This window comes from Canis lupus, chromosome 5 (genome assembly GCF_003254725.2).
Source record: "Canis lupus dingo isolate Sandy chromosome 5, ASM325472v2, whole genome shotgun sequence".
Classification (NCBI taxonomy): Eukaryota; Metazoa; Chordata; class Mammalia; order Carnivora; family Canidae; genus Canis; species Canis lupus.
In genome coordinates this window covers 43,016,097-43,038,886 of record NC_064247.1, presented here as the reverse complement: position 1 = coordinate 43,038,886, position 22,790 = coordinate 43,016,097, and the positions used below count along the sequence as shown (strand labels likewise).

Here is a 22,790-nt window from a genome sequence, read left to right as displayed (position 1 = left end):
CATTCCTCAGCAATGTAAAAGCCATCTATGAAAAGCCCACAGCAAATAGCATTGCCAATGGGAAAACACTGGGAGCCGTTCCCCTAGGATCAGGAACAAGACAGGGATGTCCACTCTCACCACTGCTATTCAACATAGTACTAGAAGTCCTAGCCTCAGCAATCAGGCAACAAAAGGAAATAAAAGGCATTCAAATTGGCAAAGAAGTCAACAAACTCTCCTTCTTTGCAGATGACATGATACATAGAAAACCCAAAAGACTCCGCCCCAAGCTTGCTACAACTCATACAGCAATTCGACAGTGTGGCAGGATACAAAATCAATGCTCAAAAATCAGGGGCATTTCTATACACTAACAATGAGACTGAAGAAAGAGAAATTCAGGAGTCAGTCCTATTTACAACTGCACCCAAAAGCAGAAGACACCTAGGAATAAACCTAACCAAAGAGGTAAAGGATCTATACCCTGAACACTACAGAACACTTCTTTTTTTTTTTAAAGATTTATTTATTTATTCATTCATTCAGAGAGAGCGAGAGAGAGGCAGAGACACAGGCAGAGGGAGAAGCAGGCCCCATGCAGGAAGCCCGATGTGGGACTCAATCCCGGGTCTCCAGGATCACACCCCAGGCTGCATGCGGCACTAAACCGCTGCGCCACTGGGGCTGCCCCTACAGAACACTGAACTCAGTTTCTGAAAGAAACTGAGCAAGACACATAAAGGCACGGAAAAATATTCCATGCTCATCGATTGCAAGAATTAATATTGTGAAAATGTCAATGCTACCCAGGGCAAATTTCACTTTCAGGGAAATCCCTATCAAAAGCCCATGGACGTCCTTCAGAGAGTTGGAACAAATCACCTTAAGATTTGTGTGGAATCAGAAAAGACCCCGAATAGCCAGGGGAATATTGGAAAAGAAAACCAGAGTTGGGGGCATCACAATGCCGGATTTCAGGTTGTACTGCAAAGCTGTGGCCCTCTAGACGGTGTGGTACTGGCACAAAAACAGACACAGAGATCAACGGAACAGAATAGAGAGAACCCAGAAACGGGCCCTCAACTCTATGGTCCACTAGTATTCGACAAAGCAGGAAAGACTACCCACTGGGAAAAGGACAGTCTCTTCAATAAACGGTGCTGGGAACATTGGACAGCCACGTGCAGAAGAATGAAACTAGACCACTCTCTGACTCCAGACACAAAGAGAAACTCAAAATGGAAGAAAGATCTAGATGTGAGACAAGAATCCACCAAAATCCTAGAGGAGAGCACAGGCAACTGTGCTTTTTGAACTTGGCCACAGCAACTTCTTGCAAGACACATCTCTGAAGGCAAGGGAAGCAAAAGCAAAAATGAACTCTTGGGACTTCATCAAGATAGAAAGCTTCCGTATAGCCAAAGAAACCATCAACAGCACTAAAAGAAAACCTACAGAATGGGAGAAGGCATTTGCAAATGACCTATCAGATCAAGGGGCTGGTATCCAAGACCTATAAAGAACTGATTAAACTCAACAGCAAAGAAACAAACAATCCAATCATGAAATGGGCAAAAGACAGGAATAGAAATTTCCAAAAGGAAGACACAGACGTGGCCAACAAGCACATGAGAAAATGCTCCGCATCACTTGCCACCAGGAAGATACAAATCCAAACCACAAGGAGATACCACCTCACACCAGTGAGGATGTTGGAAATGAACAAGAGAGGAAACAACACATGTTGGAGAAGCTGTGGAGAAAGGGGAACCCTCTTGCACTGTTGGTGGGAATGGGAACTCGTATGGCCACTCTGGAAAACTATGTGGACGTTCCTCAAAGAGTTAAAAAAAAAAAAAAAAAACTACCCTACGACCCAGCAATTGCACTGCCTGGGACTTACCCCAAAGATACTGATGCAGTGAAACGGCAGGACACCTGCACCCCGATGTTTCTAGCGGCAATGTCCACAAGACCAAACTGTGGAAGGAGCCTCGGTGTCCATCGAAAGATGAATGGGTACAGATGTGGTCTAATATACACTGGAATATTACTCCGCCATTTCACTCGACGAATACCCACCATTTGCTTCAACATGGATAGAACTGGAGCGAATTATGCTGAGTGAGTAAGTCAACTGGAGAAAGACAGACATATGGTCTCATTCCTTTGGGGAACATAAAAAAAAAAAGAAAGAAACAGTGAAAGGGAATAAGGGGAAAGGAGAGAAAATGAATTGGAAATATCAGTGAGGGTGACAAAACATGAAAGTCTCCTAATTCTTGGCAATGATCAAGGGGTAGCAAAAAGGGAAGTGTGCTGGGGGTTGGGGTGACTGGTCGATGGGCCCTGTGGGGAGCAGTTGATGGGATGACCACTGGGTGTTATGCTATATGTTGGCAAATCGAACTCTAATAAAAAATGTAGCAAAAAATCAATCAAATAAAAGCTTTGAAAAATATACAAAAGTGTCCAGAGAGTCAGGAGAAACAATAACTATCAAAGATATACACCTGGGAGAATTAAGCAGTCATAGGACAACATAAACAGCAGTGGCAGATGGTAGGACCCTGGAGGTGACAAAGCTGTATCCTGTCTAGGTGCTACAGCACTTTAATGCTTTCTGGGACATGTAGGGATCTTTCTTAAACTTCACCCTTTGATCCAGACAGGAGAGGGCAGGAGCCGCTCCAGCAAGAATTCTTCTGATGAAAGGGAACTCTTATCACGTGAGAGGTACCAATTGACCATGGTTTTTAAGGGCTTCATTTCGAGCCTCTCATTTGGCCTTCTTCTCACCTCTATGAATCCCTGATCCCACTTCACAATATCCACCTGCCCTGGGATGAAAACTGTTACCTGTACATCCACAACCTGAGAACTATGAACGCTACTGATGAGACACCCAGAAGAGAGAAATCAAGGAAGTCATGTGACTCAGAAGGCTGGACAGACGTCTGGTGGGTGGAAAGCATTGACCGAACGTCAGACTCTTGAAAAGACAGGTTTTCTTTCCAGGGAATCCTTCCTCAGCTCGCTAAACTACGTGCATCACTGGTATTTCCTCCACTTGGAGGGCAGCTGAGCAGAAGGCCGCTCAGCAGGAGGAAGGTCACAGGTGAAGCCCTCACATTTGTTTTTCAAGGACACGTATTTTAGGGAACCTGGCTTTGGCTGGGTTGGAGGAGCATGTGCCTCTACCCAGGATCGGCAGGTCCGGAGGGCCAGCACCACGTCGGATGGGTGTGGAGATGAACTCCACAAGCCAGACAGGCAAAAGATTCTGAGACGCAATGGCCCTCTGCTCTCCCCTCCTCTGGGTCCCCCGGGACTGATCCCCGGGAGTGGGATTGCTGGGTCCTCCAGTAAGAGCCTGTGAAGCTCACAAAGGCATCGCCCTATCCAGGGTATTTCCTGAGATGGTGGCTGAAAGCTACTTTTTAAAAGCGTCTATAGTTCAAAACAGTGTTCTGGTTTCCTTTATTTTTTTTAATTTTTATTTATTTATGATAGTCACAGAGAGAGAGAGAGAGAGAGAGGCAGAGACATAGGCAGAGGGAGAAGCAGGCTCCATGCACCGGGAGCCTGATGTGGGATTCGATCCCGGGTCTCCAGGATCGTGCCCTGGAAAGGCAGGCGCCAAACCGCTGCGCCACCCAGGGATCCCTGGTTTCCTTTATATCCAAGTCTTATCTCAGACTTGACTTTTGACAGGAGGAGGGCGGGCGGGCCACGTTTTCTTCTGCCACGGTGTAGAAGGATAAGACAGGTGCAGACGTGTGCATATTCTTTTCTGTCGTGGAGGTGAGCCGAGGATTCGGATTCAGCTCTTGCGCAATGGGATCTAATTTCTCCGTGAACAATCGGGCAAAATAACAGGTGCACAGAGGGTGAGTGAAGGTTAGAAAAACAGATTGACTATAGATGCTGCAGTTTCCAGAGCAATGATTTCATCAGAGGCATGTGAATGTCAAAGACTTCTGGGGACCATGTTTACGGACGCCTTGGAGTGTAGGTACTTCCAAATTGACAGTGCTACAATCCGGTCACTTTAGCATATTGTCTCCAGCTCCCAGGAGCAGTGTGGTCCTGCAATGATAATATGGGCCTAATGGGGGATGGAATTGTGCCAGAGAAAGGGACACAGCATCAAGTCATTCAGCCTAAGGCATGTCTAAGACAGTGACTCTCTAAAGTAGATTGAGGCAGAAGGAGGCCAGCTGGATTTTTGTTTTGTGGCCATGGGTGAGTGTGGGTGGCTATTGTTTGTTTTCTGGATGAGGTGAAAGAACTCTTGGAGTGGAAGAATTTGTACAAGGGGTCTGGCTGGATGGGAGGGTGTGGGTCAGTCCATTCACCGAGAAAACAGGAGAATCAGGCTTTTAAAGAACTAGACAGGGATCCCTGGGTGGCGCAGCGGTTTAGCGCCTGCCTTTAGCCCAGGGCGCAATCCTGGAGACCCAGGATCGAATCCCACGTCGGGCTCCTGGTGCATGGAGCCTGCTTCTTCCTCTGCCTGTGTCTCTGCCTCTCTCTTTCTCTCTCTCTCTGTGACTATCATAAATAAAAAAAATAAAAATAAAAAAATAAAGAACTAGGACAACTAGAAGAGTTTAGCTTGGCTAAACATGGCAGCACCTGGCAACTCAGCAGAAACAACACAACATTCCCAGACTGAACTGAGTTGCAAGAGCCAGCCTAAGCATGCCCTACCACCCTCAGCTGGGGAGTATCTGAAAACGCAGGCACACACCTGCCTTCCTTTCCCAAATCCACCAGAGGACTCGGGGTGAGGGTGGGTGGGGATGGAGGGTGGCCTAAGGCTGAAGGGAGGTTCAGAGTCATCCATTCCAATAGGCCTCATTCAATCATGTCATTCAAAAGCACTAGACCCTCTGTTAAAGTCAGAGCCTGGGACTTCTCTCCATTGAATGGCTTTCTTCACCTCCAAACTGGGGGAGGAGAGAGAAGGAGAGGGGAGGGGAGAGTTAAGGTTAGAGAAGGGGAAGGGGAAAGGGAAGGGGAAAGAGGATGTCTGAAGAACTCACCCCATTTTGGCAGCCTAAAGAGTCCCCTCCTGGTTTCCTAACCCAGGAAACCCCATTACACCCTTTGGGAATCAATCCTGGATGTGGAGGTTGGCATCTCACTCTAATGCCTTCCAGGGGTGGGGTCCATCTGGGAGAGTCTGCTGAGTCTGAGGGGGACTTAAACACATGATTGTGATATCTTAGGGTTCAGAGACCAAACTAAGGCATGGAGTGATAAGGGTGAAGGACTAAGGGAGGCCTGGCCCGGGATAGTTCTGACTCATCCACCCTGGGTGAGGGCCCAGCAAGCACACTCTTTCCTCTAAAGCAACACCAACACGTTCCTGGTTCTCCCTTGACCTGTCCTCCCTCTCGCACCCACTTCCCAAGGGAAATCCTCAGTCTCATTTGATACAGTCACCAGCTGTTTCACAAGCCACCTTCTGTCTAGTAAAAGGAGGAAGGAAGATGGACAAACATGAACTAGCCCGACAGATGGCACCTCCACATGGAGGGGTGGGGGGCGGACAAATGGTGACTCTGAGCCACCTTCCTAGGGTTCTTGAAAAAATGAAATGGCAGGAGCACCTGGCCGGCTCAATCAGAACAGCACTCAACTCTTGATCTCACTCAGGGTCGTGAGTTCAAGCCCTACGTTGGGTCTAGAGATAATGAAAAAATGAATGAACTTTTAAAAAATTAAGAATGTATGGGACACCTGGGTGGCTCAGGGGTTCAGTGTCTTCTTTTGGCTCCAGGCATCATCCCAGGGTCCTGGGATCGAGTCCCGAATCCGGTTCCCTGCGGGGAGCCTGCTTCTCCCTCTGCCGGTGTCTCTGCCTCTCTGTCTCTCATGAATAAATACATTTTTAAATGTATTTAAAATTTAAAAGTTTTAAATTTAAAAAATGGAATGGAAGTTAGTGTGGCGAGGAGGATGTGAACGTACCTAATACTGCTGAACTCTAGGCTTAGAAACGGCTAAAATGCTCCATTGTAGGTCATGTCTATTTTTCACCACAACTTAAAACAACAAGACCCCCTGGCCTTGGCTCAGAGTGAGGGAGTTCCTGGGTCAGGTTGGAGGGCATGTCCTGTCATCTGCAGTGTGGAAAACCAGGCTTCAGCAATCTGGAATATTTTCTTCCTCTCCAGGTAGACAGACGTGGTCACTGATGTCATCCCTGTAAAGGCAAGGCAAGAAGGAAGAACTTCAGCATTTCAAAGCACCTTTTAGGGGCACCTGGGAGGCTCAGTCCGGGTAAGCAGCTGACTCTTGGTTTCACCTGCCAGGAGGTGGCACTCTTGACTCACCTGGTAAGGCTGTGGGGACCTCTGTAAGGAAGGTGTCAGGCCAACAGTTTCCAAGGGGCTTGACTGGCTCCAGAGAGTTGATCTGAGTTTCTCAAAGCTGTCTGATCCTATCTGAGTCTATGCCTGTGTCTTAAGGGATGACATTCCAGGGGCACCTGGCCTGCTCAGTTAGTAGAGAGCATGACTCTTGACCTCAAGGTTGTGAGTTCGAGCCCCATATTGGGAGTAGAGATTACTTTGAAAAACAAAATGGGGGTGGGGGGGAGAGGGGTGGGGAAGGAAGAAAAAGAAAAACAGATGCCATCCTACTCAAGGAAGGCCTTGGTAACACAACCAATCCTTCTAACGGTGTCTGGTTACAATGAGAGCAGATTCCCATGGAACTTACACAGATGATTTACAATTGCCATAAGAGAAAGAATACTCACTGAGTTTCTGAACTCTGGAGGGTCACAGGGAGGGAGGAAAGATAACTATCTTAATTTGTTCACAAAACATTTTCCTAAAATTTCTGTAAGTTATAGATACCTCTAGAGACAACGTTTCCTTCAAACTGGAAGAGCACAAGAGGGGATCAACAATATTTGGAACAAGAGTCATTAAAAACCGGTCATCATTGTCCTTTGCTCATTCAGTTCCATGTTGTTCCTTTCTGTTCTGTTTAAATGCAGCTTCTTCATTAGTTCTGGCAATTCATACTGGAGTTTTTATGATCTCAGGGTGACCAGAAACCGGTATTTGTCAAAAGTCCTTTCCGTGAATCCTCTGGAAGATGGACCATATTTATTTGTTGTTGTTGCTTTTTTTTTCTTTTAATAATACATTTATTTTTTATTGGTGCTCAATTTGCCAACATACAGAATAACACCCAGTGATCATCCTGTCAAGTGTCCCCCTAAGTGCCTGCCACCCAGTCACCCCCACCCCCTGCCCTCTTCCCCTTCCACCACTTCTTTTCCCAGAGTTAGGAGTCTCTCATGTTCTGTCTCCCTTTCTGATATTTCCTACCCATTTCTTCTCCCTTCCCCTCTATTCCCTTTCACTACTATTTATATTCCCCAAATGAATGAGACCATATAATATTTGTCCTTCTCCGATTGACTTATTTCACTCAGCATAATACCCTCCAGTTCCATCCACGTTGAAGCAAATGGTGGGTATTTGTCATTTCTAATGGCTGAGGAATATTCCATTGTATACATAAACCACATCTTCTGTATCCATTCATCTTTCGATGGACACCGAGGCTCCTTCCACAGTTTGGCTATTGTGGACATTGCTGCTAGAAACATTGGGGTGCAGGTGTCCCGGGGTTTCATTGCATCTGTATCTTTGGGGTAAATCCCCAGCAGTGCAATGGCTGGGTCGTAGGGCAGGTCTATTTTTAACCCTTTGAGGAACCTGCACACAGTTTTCCAGAGTGGCTGTACCAGTTCACATTCCCACCAACAGTGCAAGAGGGTTCCCTTTTCTCCGCATCCTCTCCAACATTTGAGGTTTCCTGCCTTGCTAATTTTCCTCATTCTCACTGTTGTGAGGTGGTATCTCATTGTGGTTTTGATTTGTATTTCCCTGATGGCAAGTGATGCGGAGCATTTTCTCATGTGCATGTTGGCCATGTCGATGTCTTCCTCTGTGAGATTTCTCTTCATGTCTTTTGCCCATTTCATGATTGGATTGTTTGTTTCTTTGCTGTTGAGTTTAATAAGTTCTTTATAGATCTTGGATACTAGCCCTTTATCTGATACGTCATTTGCAACTATCTTCTCCCATTCTGGAGGTTGTCTTTTAGTTTTGTTGACTGTATCCTTTGCTGTGCAAAAGCTTCTTATCTTGATGAAGTCCCAATAGTTCATTTTTGCTCTTGTTTCTTTTGCCTTCATGGATGTATCTTGCAAGAAGTTACTGTGGCCAAGTTCAAAAAGGGTGTTGCCTGTGTTCTCCTCTAGGATTTTGATGGAATCTTGTCTCACAATGGATCTTTCATCCATTTTGAATTTATCTTTGTGTATGGTGAAAGAGAGTGGTCTAGTTTCATTCTTCTGCATGTGGATGTCCAATTTCCCAGCACCATTTACTGAAGAGACTGTCTTCCTTCCAATGGATAGTCTTTCCTCCTTTATCGAATATTAGTTGACCATAAAGTTGAGGGTAGACTTCTGGGTTCTCTATTCTGTTCCATTGATCTCTGTGTCTGTTTTTGTGCCAGTACCACACTGTCTTGATGACCACAGCTTTGTAGTACAACCTGAAGTCTGGCATTGTGATGCCCCCAGCTATGGTTTTCTTTTTTAAAATTGCCCTGGCTATTCGGGGTCTTTTCTGATTCCACACAAACCTAAGATTATTTGTACCAACTCTCTGAAGAAAGTCCATGGTATTTTGATAGTGATTGCATTAAATGTGTATATTGCCCTGGGTAACATTGACATTTTCACAATATTCATTCTGCCAATCCATGAGCATGGAATATTTTTCCATCTCTTTGTGTCTTCCTCAATTTCTTTCAGAAGTGTTCTGTAGTTTTTAGGGTATAGATCCTTTACCTCTTTGGTTAGGTTTATTCATAGGTATCTTATGCTTTTGGGTGCAATTGTAAATGGGATTGACTCCTTAATTTCTCTTTCTTCAGTCTCATTGTTAGTGTATAGAAATGCCACTGACTTCTGGGCATTGATTTTGTATCCTGGCACACTGCCGAATTGCTGTATGAGTTCTAGCAATCTTAGGGGGGAGGGTTTTGGGTTTTCTATGTAGAGTTTCATGTCATCAGCGAAGAGGGAGAGTTTGACTTCTTTGCCAATTCTAATGCCTTTAATGTCTTTTTGTTGTCTGATTGCTGAGGCTGGGACTTCTAGGACTATGTTGAATAGCAGTGGTGAGAGTGGACATCCCTATCTTGTTCCTGATCTTAGGGGAAAGGCTCCCAGTGCTTCCCCATTGAGAATGATATTTGCGTGGGCTTTTCGTAGATGGCTTTTAAGATGTTGAGGAACATTCCCTCTATCCCTACACTCTGAAGAGTTTTGATCAGGAATGGATGCTGTATTTTGTCAAATGCTTTCTCTGCATCTAATGAGAGGATCATATGGTTCTTGGTTTTTCTCTTGCTGATACAATGAATCACACTGTTTGTTTTTCGAGTGTTGAACCAGCCTTGTGTCCCAGGAATATATACCACTTGGTCCTGGTGAATAATTTTCTTAATGTGCTGTTGGATCCTATTGGCTAGTATCTTGTTGAGAATTTTTGCATCCATGTTCATCAGGGATATTGGTCTGTAATTCTCCTTTTTGGTGGGGTCTTTGTCTGGTTTTGGAATTAAGGTGATGCTGGCCTCATAGAACGAATTTGGAAGTACTCCATCTCTTTCTATCTTTCCAAACAGCTTTAGTAGAATAGGTATGGTTTCTTCTTAAAACGTTTCATAGAATTCCCCAGGGAAGCCATCTGGCCCTGGACTTTTGTGTCTTAGGAGGTTTTTGATGACTGCTTCAATTTCCTCCCTGGTTATTGGCCTGTTCAGGTTTTCTATTTCTTCCTGTTCCAGTTTTGATAGTTTGTGGCTTTCCAGAAATGCGTTCATTTCTTCTAGATTGCCTAATTTATTGGCGTATAGCTGCTCATAATATGTTTTTAAAATCGTTTGTATTTCCTTGGTGTTGGTAGTGATCTCTCCTTTCTCATTCATGATTTTATTAATTTGAGTCTTCTCTCCCTTCTTTTTAATAAGGCTGGCTAATGGTTTATCTATCTTATTAATTCTTTCAAAGAACCAACTCCTGGTTCTATTGATCTGTTCCACAGTTCTTCTGGTATCGATTTCGTTGAGTTCTGCTCATATCTTTATTAAGTCTCTTCTGCTGGGTGTAGGATCTATTTGCTGTTTTTTCTCTAGCTCCTTTATGTGTAAGGTTAGCTTTTGTATTTGAGTTCTTTCCAGTTTTTGAATGGATGCTTGTATTGCGATGTATTTCCCCCTCCAGACTGCTTTTGCTGCATCCCAAAGATTTTGAACGGTTGTCTCTTCACTCTCATTAGTTTCCATGAATCTTTTAATTCTTCCTTAATTTCCTGGTTGACCCTTTCATTCTTTTAGCAGGATGGTCCTTAACCTCCACGTGTTTGAGGTCCTTCCAAACTTCTTGTTGTGATTTAGTTCCAATTTCAAGGCATTATTATCTGACAATATGCAGGGGACGATCCCAATCTTTTGGCATCGGTTCAGACCTGATTTGTGACCCAGTATGTGGTCTATTCTGGAGAAAGTTCCATGTGCACTTGAGAAGAATGTGTATTCAGTTGAGTTTCGATGTAAAGTTCTGTAGATATCTGTGAAATCCATCTGGTCCAGTGTATCATTTAAAGCTCTCGTTTCTTTGGAGATGTTGTGTTTAGAAGACCTATCGAGTGTAGAAAGCACTAGATTGAAGTCACCAAGTGTAAGTGTATTATTATCTAAGTGTGTCTTAGCTTTGGTTATTAATTGATTGATATATTTGGCAGCTCCCACATTCGGGGCATATATATTGAGGATTGTTAAGTCCTCTTTTTGGATAGATTCTTTAAGTATGATATAGTGTCCCTCTTCATCTCTCACTACAGTCTTCGGGGTAAATTTTAGTTTATCTGATATAAGGATGGCTACCCCTGCTTTCTTTTGAGGGCCATTTGAATGGTAAATGGTTCTCCAAACTTTTATTTTCAGGCTGTAGGTGTCCTTCTGTCTAAAATGAGTCTCTTGTAGACAGTAAATAGATGGGTCCTGCTTTTTTATCCAGTCTGAAACCCTGCGCCTTTTGATGGGGTCATTAAGTCCGTTCACGTTCAGAGTTACTATTGAAAGATATGAGTTTAGTGTCATCATGATATCTATTCATTCCTTGTTTTTGTGGATTGTTCCACTGAACTTCTTCTTAAATGGGAATTTTGAGAGTCCCCCATAAAATTTCTTGCAGAGCTGCTTTGGAGATCACATATTCTTTTAGTTCCTGCCTGTCTTGGAAGCTCTTTATCTCTCCTTCCATTTTGAATGAGAGCCTTGCTGGATAAAGTATTCTTGGTTGCATGTTATTCTCATTTAGGATCCTGAATATGTCCTGCCAGCCCTTTCTGGCCTGCCAGGTCTCTGTGGAGAGGTCTGCTGTTACCCTAATACTCCTCTCCATAAAAGTCAGGGATTAAAAAAAAAAAAAAAAAAAAGTCAGGGATTTCTTGTCTCTTGCTGCTTTAAGGATCTTCTCTTTATCTTTGGCATTTGCAAGCTTCACTATTAAATGTCCAGGTGTTGAACGGTCTTTATTGATTTTTTAGGGGGGGGGGATCTCTCTATTTCCTGGATCTGAATGCCTGTTTCCCTTCCTAGATTAGGAAAGTTTTCAGCTATGATTTGTTCAAATACATATTCTGGCCTTCTGGCCCTTTTGGCGCCCTCGGGAACCGCAATTAAAGGTAGATTTTTCTTCCTCAGGCTGTCACTTATTTCCCTTAATCTATCCTCATGATCTTTTGTTTGTCTCTATTTTCCTCAGTTTCCCTCTTTGCCATCACCTTGTCTTCTATGTCACTCACTCGTTCTTCCACCTCGTTAACCCTCGTTGTTTGGACTTGTAGTTTGGATTGCATCTCATTCCATTGATTTTAAATTTCTGCCTGATTAGATCTAAATTCTGCAGTCATGAAGTCTCTTGAGTCCTTTATGCTTTTTTCTAGAGCCACCAGTAGCTTTATAATTGTGTTTCTGAATTGGCTTTCTGACATTGAATTGTAATCCAAATTTTTTAACTCAGTGGGTGAGAGGACTGTTTCTGATTCTTTCTTTTGAGGTGAGGTTTTCCTTCTAGTCATTTTGCTCAGTGCAGAGTGGCCAAAAACAAGTTGTACTGGGAAAAGGAGAAAAAGAAAGAAGAGAAAGAAGGAAAGAAAAAGAAAAAAGGAAGAAAAAAGTGAAAAAGAAAAGAATAAAGAAGACAATGAGAAAAAAAAGAAAAAAAACGGGGGGAAGCAAACGGAAATCAAAAAGCAAAAAACAAAACAAAACAACAAAACAAAACAAAAAAACAAGGGGGAGTATCTTCTGATTCTGTATACTGTAAGTCCCTTGACTTCCCCTGGAACTTTCTGGTGCTGCTTGGTCAATAATTTGTTTTTCCCTTGTCCGTCTAGCTGGTCTTCTGGGGGAGGGGCCTGCTGTGCTGATTTTCAGGTGTTAGCACTTGGGGGAGCTGCTCAGCCTCCTGCCTGGTGCAGGGCTCCGTGGGGTTGTTTACCCCTTGAGGCCGCAGGAGGAACAGCCCCAGTGGCGGGGCCAGCTCTGGAAACCTGGATTCAGCCCCCGCAGGAACTCCGGAGCTCTCCGTCTGCAGGGCCTGGAGGCTCCGGGGCGGGGCCGCTGATCTGCTCAGCTCGTGGCAGGAGCGTCCTCGCTGTCCTGGGCCCTCGGCCTCTGCCTGTCCCGGGGTAGGCCGGATCCTGGGCTGTGTCCCGGCGCCCTGTGCTCCGGAGCCTGCGCTGTTGGATTCGCGCTCCTGCCCCGCAGCCCCCTCCGCGGAGCCGCCGCCCGAGCCCCCCGAGCTGCTCCTGGAACCGCGCAGCCCCCTCCGCACGGAGCCTCTTCCTCTGCCCGAGCCCCTCCGAGCTGCTCCGGGTCCCGCCGTGCGCGCTGCAGCCCTTAGGGAGCTCGGCCGCGGAGTGTGGGGCTCTCCCCGGGGCGCAGGTGTCTGTTAGTGTCCCCGGGAGCCCGAGGGCATCCCCGCCCTCCTGGGTCCTGCTCCAACTCCCCGCGAGCCCCTTTCCGCCCGGGGAGATGGTGCAGCTCCTGCTCCTCCGGGACGGGGCTCTCCTGTCCTGGGGACACTCGCCCCGGCCTCAGCCCGGCTCCTCGCGGGGCCCCTCCCCCTTGGAGGCCTTTTGTTTCTTTATTCCTTTTTTCCCCGTCTTCCTACCTTGATAGAAGCGCGAACTCTTCTCACTGTAGCATTCCAGCTGTTCTCTTTATTCAATTTTTTAATTTTATTTTTTATTTATTCATGAGAGACACAGAGCGAGAGAGAGAGGCAGAGACACAGGCAGAGGGAGAGGGAGAAGCAGGCTCCATGCGGGGAGCCCGATGTGGGGCTACATCCAGGGTCTCCAGGATCACACCCCGGCCTGCAGGCGGCGCTAAACCGCTGGGCCACCAGGGCTGCCGTCTTTAAATCTCAGGCCGAATTTGTAGATTTTCAGGATGGTTTGAAGGTTATCTAGGTAATTTGGTGGGGACAGGTGACTTGGGGACCCTACTCTTCCGCCATATTGCCCCTCCCTCTCAGGTGGACCATATTTTTGCAAGAACATCAGAACCACACCTGTAAAGGACAGGGCGGTCAACAATGGACATGGTGAATGACCCGATGAGAGTTCATTATAATGCAGTTGAGAAGAAAATTTGATCATTTTCTATCACACACAGCATTTTAACAATTCGAACGTCGAGCAATGGCACTGTACCAGGACATGTTACAATTTTAGGAATTTCATTTTGCTTTTGGAACACTGACCGCATTCACACACCCAATAGAATCAAAGAGGGCTTATTATTATCTGTTTGACAATGCTTCTCATGTGACTTCACATAGCAGGTAAACTATATATATATTAGTCAAGAGACTCTATTTAGGGTCTGACTTTTGGGAATCTGTTGAAAATCAATGAATGAATGAACAAACAAGCAAACAGCCAGCCACACAGTCAGCCACCCAGCCGGTCAAACCAACCAACATCTCAGAATTTTCAAGGCAGGTGCCTACAAAGAATCACGGATCATTACAAAACTGAAAACTTCAGTATCTGTTTCGCCAAGGTGGCCCTAGGAGATTCTACAGCAGGTTATAGAGTTTCCCCAAAATGCAGCTCCTTTACTTTTGAGAAGTTTTCACTCTGTTACGTAGGTAAAGACCAGATAAAAACGAATCTAAAAGCTTGCTGTTCTGGACGAGTAAACAAACTAACAAACCTAGTCTTTATTTCTCTGTTCACAATCTTTTCTCAAGAGTAGACTACCAATGCAAGAAAACCTTGTCATGTTGACAGAGAGAAGAGCCAAATCTCGATGTTATGCCAGTGTCCTTGTAAAACTCACTTCTCCCAATCTCAGTCTGTCCTGACCATGCATACAATCAATTCCTTTTCAAGAGCTCTCCTTCAGGGATGCCTGGGTGGCTCAGCCTTTGAGCGTCCGCCTTCTGCTCAGGGTGTGATCCCAGGGTCCTGGGATCGAGTCCCACATCGGAGCTCTCCTGTGCAGCCTGCTTCTCCCTCTGCCTGTGTCTCTGCCTCTCCCTCTCTCGGTGTAAAAAAGACATAAACAAAGTCTTTTTTTAAATCTCAAAAAGAGGGCTTCAGAAACACCTTCTACGATGTCCTATTCCATTCAGAGTCAGTCTTGAGCTTTCTTTCTCTAAATGGCCAGGTTCTAGGATGCCTGGGGGGCTCAGCGGTTGACCGTCTGTCTGCCTTCAGGCCAGGGTATGATCCTGGAGTCCCGGGATCGAGTCCCATATCGGGCTCCTTGCATGGAGCCTGCTTCTCCTATCTCTGCCTCTCTCTTTGCCTCTCTCTGTGTCTCTCATGAATAAGTAAATAAAAGCTTAAAACATATATAAAAAAAATAGCCAGGCTCCTTTTGGGACAGGATTACTTTCTTTTCCCTCAACAAAAAATCTATTCTCATGCCTTGTACCTCATCTACACATCTCCTACCTTCTCACACACGAAGTTCCTTTCCTTATCATTTTCCAGGAGTCTTGATTCCATGTGGCAGACTTCTTTTAAATTGTACTTATTTACTTTTTTTTAGAGAGAGCACTGTGTGAGGGGGAAAGGAGGAGAGAGAGGGAGGAGAAGGGAGAGGAGGGGAGGGAGAGAGACAGAGACAGAGAGGCAGAGACATAGTCAGAAGTAGGCTCCCCAAAAGGAGCCAAATGCAGGAATGAATCCGGAACTCCGTGATCAGGCCCTGAGCCCAAGGCAGATGCTCAACCGCTGAGCCACCCAGGCGTCTCATGTGGCAGACTGTTAACTCCTAGAAACCTCAGTCTCTGGTGAAAAGTCAGTAAGAACCAGCAGTACACTGTCTATCTTACCAGAATTCTTTAGCTTGGCAAATGTATGACTTCATGTCATAGTTTTTAGAAACACAGTGTGTGTGTGTATGTGTTTATAACACAATTTTTAAGAAAGCACGAGACATGCTTACTAACATACCCAGGTATCTCCAGTTTTCCTGAATAAAACAAAAAGAAAAATTGGTGGGGGGGAGAGAAAAGAAAAGGGTAGGGGGGAAGGAAAACAGAAGGAAACAAAACCAAAAACCACCTTCGGTGTCTTAGGGACTTATGCTTTAGTATTTTACCTTCTGTTGAAAAGACAGACATAGGTATCCGATGAATTTAACCCAAGTTATCAATTAACCTAGCACACCTTCAAAGTTTCAGGTCACCAAAGATTTTGGAAACTCCTGTAAAGGTTTAACCTATAAACCATTTTTTAAAACCTATTTGCTCTTAACAATGAAAAGTATACGAGACAGACAAAATCGACCATTTTAAGTAGTTTCAGTGGACAAATCATAACAGGCACAACTTAACTAATCCATTGAGGTGTTACAGCAAAGTTGAGTAGGGCTGTCCCTTGGGCCTAGACCCTCCAGCATCCAGGTCAGTCTGGGTGGAACAAGGGCATAAGTAGTTCTCATCTTTTCTCTGCCTGTTTTCTAGTAAGACAGCAAATGTGGTTTCTTTGTCTAATGGTGATGGAGGGGTCTATTTTGACCGCCCCATTACAGGCTCACAAACTGTGACGGGAGCATAGCATATCCCACTGCCCACCCCAACGGTGGGGTGGCGGTGGGGGAGATAAAGCTGGTTATCTGTATGATATGTGACCTTGATAGCTCCAAGGACATGTCTTTGAAAAATCAACCAACAACCTTGAATTGGCTTGAAAGCTGTATAATGTCCTCTAATGCCCCTATGTCCTCTAAAAAGTCAATCGATGTTCCTTCCCCACTCCCACTGTCAGGCTCCCGTGGGAAAATCTGAAGCGGGTGGTTGAAGTCCAAGGGAGCCCTCGGGCCTCCTTCCTGCCTACTGATTTGGGAGGTACTGCAACGTGAACCTCAGAAGGAGGTGGCCCAATGGCTTAGGGTGATTATTGCTCCTTGCCTGAAGTGGGGAGGTGGGGGTGCGATGGCAGTGGAGGCACCAGAGATGGCAGAGGAGTTGACCACTCCAGCCACTGGAGTGCTGTAGAAACTGGGGGGAAGGGGGGGAAGAGAGGGGAGGGGGAGGAGGAGCCTGGGGGATGGTGGGGCTCAGGCAGAGGCCCCAGGGGAGCTGCCCACAAGGCCCAAGGCAGAGTTAAACTTTGTGTTCTTTGATTTTTAAAGATTTCTTTATTTATTTATGAGAGACACAGAGAGAGGCTGAGACACAGGGAGAGGGAGAAGCAGGATCCCCACAGGGACCCGATGTGGGACTCAACCCCAGGACCCCAGCGTCACACCTTGAGCCTGAGCAGACGCTCAACCACGGAGTGACCCAGGTGCCCCTCTTTTCCTTTTTCTTATCCATCACCTTCCACCCTTCTGCCCCCACCTCTGCCTGCTCCTTCATCTCATCTCCTGTCTTTTCCTCCTGCAAACAGCTTCATCTGTGGTTGCCTTTCAGCCTCTGAAAGAGGTGGAGGAGCTGGCAGTGGGTTGAGCATTGGTTTTGGCGCTTGTGCTTGGAGAGGAGAAGTGGATTTTGAATTTCTGGTGGCCACCTGGCCTGCTTTCCCCTTCTTCATGATTTTGACTATTGGGAAGTGGGGGGTTGGGTCAGGTGTGTAAAATTTTGGTCCATCCTTATTTCTCTGGACCACCTCTTGGGTCTTGTCCTACAAGGCATCTTTCTGATCAGGTGACCTACAAGTCCAAATGTAGGGAATTTCTTTTTTTTTTCTCAGATTTTATTTTTGAGAGAGAGAGAGAGAGAGGCAGAGACCTAGGCAGATATCTAGGCAGAGGGAGAAGCAGGCTCCATGCAAGGAGCTCAATGTGGGGCTGGATCCCGGATCATGGGATCACGCCCTGAGCCAAAGACATACACTCAACCGCTGAGCCATCCAGGCGTCTCGAATTTCATCCCGGATCATGGATTTATTTATTCATGAGAAACAGGCAGTGACCAAGGGAGAGGGAGAAGCAGGCTCCCCGCTGGAAGCCCGATGTTGGAGCCCAGGCCCCAGGACCCCAGGATCACGACGTGACTCCAAGGCAGATGCTCAACACGGAGCCACCCGGGCTCCCTGTTTCTTTAGTGTCAAGGGAAGCAGACAGGCAACCTGTGTTCAAAGGGACAGAAATAGAGCCCTCGTGCTGAGGTTTTCCGAGGCCTTTGGACCTGGGTCGGTGTGAAAGCCGAGGGAGCAGGGCCCAGAAACGTTCAAGGCTGAGAATTTCCTTCCTGACATTCATTTCACAGATGCTTGATTGAACGTGGTATCGTATGGCAAGCGTCCTTCTATGTTTGGGTTCTAGCAAGACCCAGAGAGCCGAAGCTTCCAACCTCACAGACTTAAAGTTGCAAGTTGGATGCAGAGATAGGCAGGCAGCAGGCAGGGCCGGAAAACCGGCACCCCCGTGAGTCGTGTGTGAGGAATATGGGACCGCAGGGTGGCTGCAATGCAGCCTGCTCCGGATCCACCTGGGTCAGTAGCGTTTCCCGACTCAGGACGGGCGCCAAACAGGGGCCTTGGGAATGTTTTTCTCCTCTTCCGTGGGACGAGGATATCTGCCCCTTAGGGGACACCCGCTCGCCCCCACCCCGCGCTTTTGGAACCACCCAGGCTGCACCGGTTCCGGTTCAGCTTCCAGCCAGGCAAGGGCACACTGGAAATCTCATCCGAGGTGTCCTGCCGCCCTCACCCCCAAACACCCGGGTCACTGACTGGTGGGAGACGTTCCTGATCAGATGTACAAATGTCTGCAAACTGAAACCGGTCCTTTCCTTCCTGCCTCATCTCCCCATGACCTGGCACCGTTTGTGGACAGAGAGCCTTCGTGTCGCCACCACCACCACAGCAAACAAGGACGGTCCTCAGTACCAGAACTGTCAAATGAGAATCTGTCCTGTCTTAGCCTATTTCCTAGACGGGTATGGTCGGGTGTGTCTAGAGATAGAAGTAGAGCATGTGGTCGTGTGTGGGAAGCAGAGGAACACGCAAGACCGTGGGTGGCAATGGGGAGCAAGGTGTGGACTGGGGACACCTGGGGTGGCTCTGAGGTTGAGCGTCCACCTTTGGCTCAGGGCCAGATCCTGGATCCTGGGATCAAGTCCCACATCAGGCTCCCTGCACGGAGCCTGCTTCTCCCTGCCCCCCATGTACCTGCAGCTCTCTCTGTCCCTCATGAATAATTTCACGTTTAAAAAAAATACATGTAAGGACGCCTGGGTGGCTTGGCATTTGATCGCCTCCCTTCAGCCCCAGGCATGGTCTTGGAGTCCCAGGATCAAGTCCCGCAAGGAGCCTGCTTCTTTCTCTGCCTGTGTCTCTTCCTCTCTCTCTCTATGAATAAATAAAATCTTTAAATAAGTTAAAAAAAAAAAGAAAGAAACATAGAAAGAAACAAAGAGCACAAGGTTGTCGGTCGGAAGCAGAGGAACATGAAAGACCATGGGTGGCAATGGGGTGTAGGAGGGGTGGACTAGAGATGCCTGGGTGGCTCAGCGGTTGGGCATCTGCCTTCAGCTGGGATTGTCATCCCGGTCCTGGGTTCGGTCCCGCATCGGGCTCCGTGCGAGGAGCCTATTTCTCCCTGTGACTAGGGTTCTGCCTCTCTCCATGTCTCTCACCAAGAAATACATAAAATGTTGGGAAGAGAAAAAAATATCTGGGGATGGGTTAAGCATGATCAGGGTCAGCTGAGGGGTGAGTCAGTGGGTCCGTGTTACAGGCGATCCGACACTGGTCGCAACGGAAAAAGTACACAAGACATGAGTGTGAGAACATCGGGGGGCAGCAAGGATAGGGCTGCTGGTCGACCCATGGATGGAAAAGAGACTCAGAGATAGGTGGAGATCGTTTAGGCCACGAGACTTCTAATCATTGGCTTTACCGGGTAAAACTGCATGAGTTCGCAAGTGAGCACCAGCTATCCTGAGGGAAACTTTGGAGGCAACAAGCTACTAGATAGTTGGATGACCCTTATGCCCCTATATCGAGGGCGGAGGACCAATTTGCACATCAGGACCCTAAGAACCTCCCCCAGAGTTTCCTCTGGCTGTCATTGATCTCTGTGTCTCTTTCTGTGCCAGTACCACACCGTCTAGAGGGCCACAGCTTTGCAGTACAACCTGAAATCCGGCATTGTGATGCCCCCGACTCTGGTTTTCTTTTCCAATATTCCCCTGGCTATTCGGGGTCTTTTCTGATTCCACACAAATCTTAAGGCCATTTGTTCCAACTCTCTGAAGGACGTCCATGGGATTTTGATAGGGATTTCCCTGAATGTGAAAATTGCCCTGGGTAGCATTGACATTTTCAAAATATTCATTCTTGCGATCCACGAGCATGGAATATTTTTCCGTGCCTTTATGTGTCTTGCTCAGTTTCTTTCAGAAGAGTTCTGTAGTGTTCAAGGTATAGATCCTTTACCTCTTTGGTGAGGTTTATTCCTAGGTGTCTTCTGCTTTTGGGTGCAGTTAAAAATGGGACTGACTCCTGAATTTCTCTTCCTTCAGTCTCATTGTTAGTGTATAGGATGGCCACTGATTTGGGGGCTTTGATTTTGTATGCCGCCACACTGTCGAATTGCTGTATGATTTCTCGCAAGCTTGGGGCGTTGTCTTTTGGGTTTTCTCCGTACAGTGTCACGTCATCTGCAAAGAGCGAGAGTCTGTTGACGTCTTTTTTGTCAATTTGAATGCCTTTTGTTTCCTTTTGTTGCCTGATTGCTGAGGCTAGGACTTCTAGTACTAAGCGCGGGGTCTCTGATCCACCCGTCTCCCCAGTTTCTGTGGTGACAGGGGGCCCCAGGACCTCCTTCCCTGATGGATCAGAGAACTGGTGCTGTTCAGCAGTTCAGCTTTCCTCTGCTGATGGCAGGAGTGAGGATCTCTAAAGTCCATCCATGTCGGGCCACAACCTGCAATTCTTTTCATCTTTTATAATGACAGTGAATGGATTTTAGCCTGTTCCGATGCCAAGAGGGCCCTCTCACCCCAATGTCTGGCAAAGGGAAGAGATGGATTGAGGAAGTCCTTGTGCTGCGGTGAAATGGGATGTCACCCGTCGCTCAGGGATATGTCCCATCGTCAAGGTAAAGCTGCCCTGGTTTGCCGTCGCCCACAATCCTTGATACCACCCCATTTCCCCAGGGAGATGAGGAAGAGGGGGATTTTCCCAGGACTTCCAAGCGAAAAGGGGGAAAAGAAAAAAAAAAAGACTAAAAAGAAATGACTACCTGGGAAAAAGATGTAACACGTAGAGTGTGGACACCTGGTGTCCACTCGGGATGATGCAGCCTGGTCCAGGCCAGAGAAGTGGGTGAGAAGCAGCCATTCCCATAGGCGAGGCTGAGTCCCCCTGTTTATCCCTCCCCCGGGCCGCTGCTGTATACCAGGCTGCGTCACTGAAACTGAACACACTGTTCCTCCTCAGGAGTCAGCCCTACCAGCCCTTCTGCCCCCACTCCCCACCATCCAGGACCCCCCGCACCCCCCGCCACACACACACACACACACACACACACACACACACCCGCCGCCACCCAGCCAGGCCAAAGGAACCTGGAAACTGGGATCTGGCTCCCCATGCCCGCATCCATCCAGGCTGGAGCTTTTCCCCCCGTGACCCCCAGAGCACAGACTCAGGAGATGTATGCAAACAAAGTGGAACGAGGCTTTATTTTCAGCTATGGAGGAAACTCGTAGAACATGGGAAGGACATGGGGAGGGCAGGAATCCAGTGTGGGTCGAGGAGGAGTCCTGTGCGCTGCAGGACTGGAGGCAGATGGGACACGGGCCTCCGCGCACCGTCCTGGGGCCTGTAGCCACTGGGATCTGACACAGCCTCGAGCCACCCACCTTTGGGCAAAACTGCGGGGCAAGGCTTGGGAGTGTTCCGTTTGCTGGCTTTCGGGATGCCCAGTGTCGCTCCAGGACCACAGAAGTCAGGGCTAGACTAGGGTTTCCCATGGACATGAGATGTAGCCTAGAGGGAAGGGGCACGCTGGCGACTTGCCAGGAAGCTACGGACTCAGGCCCGCATTTTCCTCCTAGACCCCAAAAGAGTGGATTGCGAGGTGTCGGGAAATGACTTGTGGCCCGGCGCAGCTCTTTTGCGACTCCCCGAGCCCGGGGCAGCTGACGAGGGGCTCGGCCTGGCAGGGCTGTTCCTGGCTGTGCTCAGCACAGAGGCAGCGCCACGAGGAGTAGGGCCCAGGAGCCCCGCGACCCTGCAGGTGGCCTCGCGGGCAGTGCTGCTGGGCTCTGGGCTGGGCCTCGGGGGCCTCTGAGCGGCTAGGTCCCTCGGGCTGGGACTAACAGGAGGGGCGTTCGGGCCTCCAGACACAGGGTTGTGTTTGGTGCTGGCTCGGGCGGTGGTGTTGGGGGTGCTGCCGCGAGGGTGGCCCCGGGTGTTCAGGCCCAAGCTGTCCCCAGAGCGGTGTGTGCTGCTCGGGGCCCCGCTGGTTTGTGGTGTAACGCTGTGAGCGCCAAAGCTGCGCCTCTGATCCGGGGCAGCCTGTCGCCTCCCCAGGCCTGCGGGGGCTGCCGCAACCCCGAAGTTCAAGGGGGCTGGGCTTGTGGCGCCGGCTATTGGGCAGGGCTGCCAGCTGCCTGGCCCAGCATTGGTCACAGAGCCAGGGGCGGTGGCCGTGCCAGGGGGCACGACAGCTGGGGTGGCAGCACAGCCTGGCTGGGTGCCAGCATGGGTGCCCGAGGTGCAGGACGTGGGCGAGGAACCCCCCAAAGCCTCCTGTGTGGCGCTGCCCAAGGAGAGCTGGCCTAGAGCAGAGGTCAGGGCCCGGGCCGTGGTTGAGGCTCGAGCTGCCCGTGGTCCGTAGGGGACAGGGCTGCAAAGGGTGGTGGCTCCCTGACACTGCCCATCCGTGGCCCCGAGTGTGGGCTGAGCTGGGGTTCCTGGGTTCCCACAGGGATGGTTCACAGGTGTGCTGGGGCTCCAGAGCCCCAGTGCGTGCAGGCCAGTGCTGGCTGTGACTGAGCCCATGCTGTCCCTGGAGGGCATCGGAAGGGCCTGGGCAGGTGGATAGAAGCTCCTACTAGAGCCACTGGGGAGAGCCCAGGAGCAGAGGCATGCAAGGGGGAGTGCAGTCCATGGAGGTGACCTGGACGTCAGAGGCTGGCTGGGGAGCCAAGCCTGTGGATGTGCCGCTCGAGGGGCTGGAAGGGACGGCGCAAGTGACCGGCAGACTCCTGGAAG

At 48.2% G+C, this 22,790-nt stretch overlaps 1 long non-coding RNA gene across 1 annotated transcript in view; it reads left to right on the top strand.

Moving 5' to 3' along the window:
• The first annotated feature begins 6,165 nt into the window (after nucleotides 1-6,165).
• Nucleotides 6,166-22,790, top strand: part of LOC118354868 (uncharacterized) — a 57,979-nt gene continuing 41,354 nt past the window's right edge. Inside the window, exons 1-2 of the long non-coding RNA XR_007410486.1 lie at nucleotides 6,166-6,273; nucleotides 20,525-20,667. This is a non-coding gene — a long non-coding RNA (uncharacterized LOC118354868). The remainder of the gene's footprint in view (nucleotides 6,274-20,524; nucleotides 20,668-22,790) is intronic.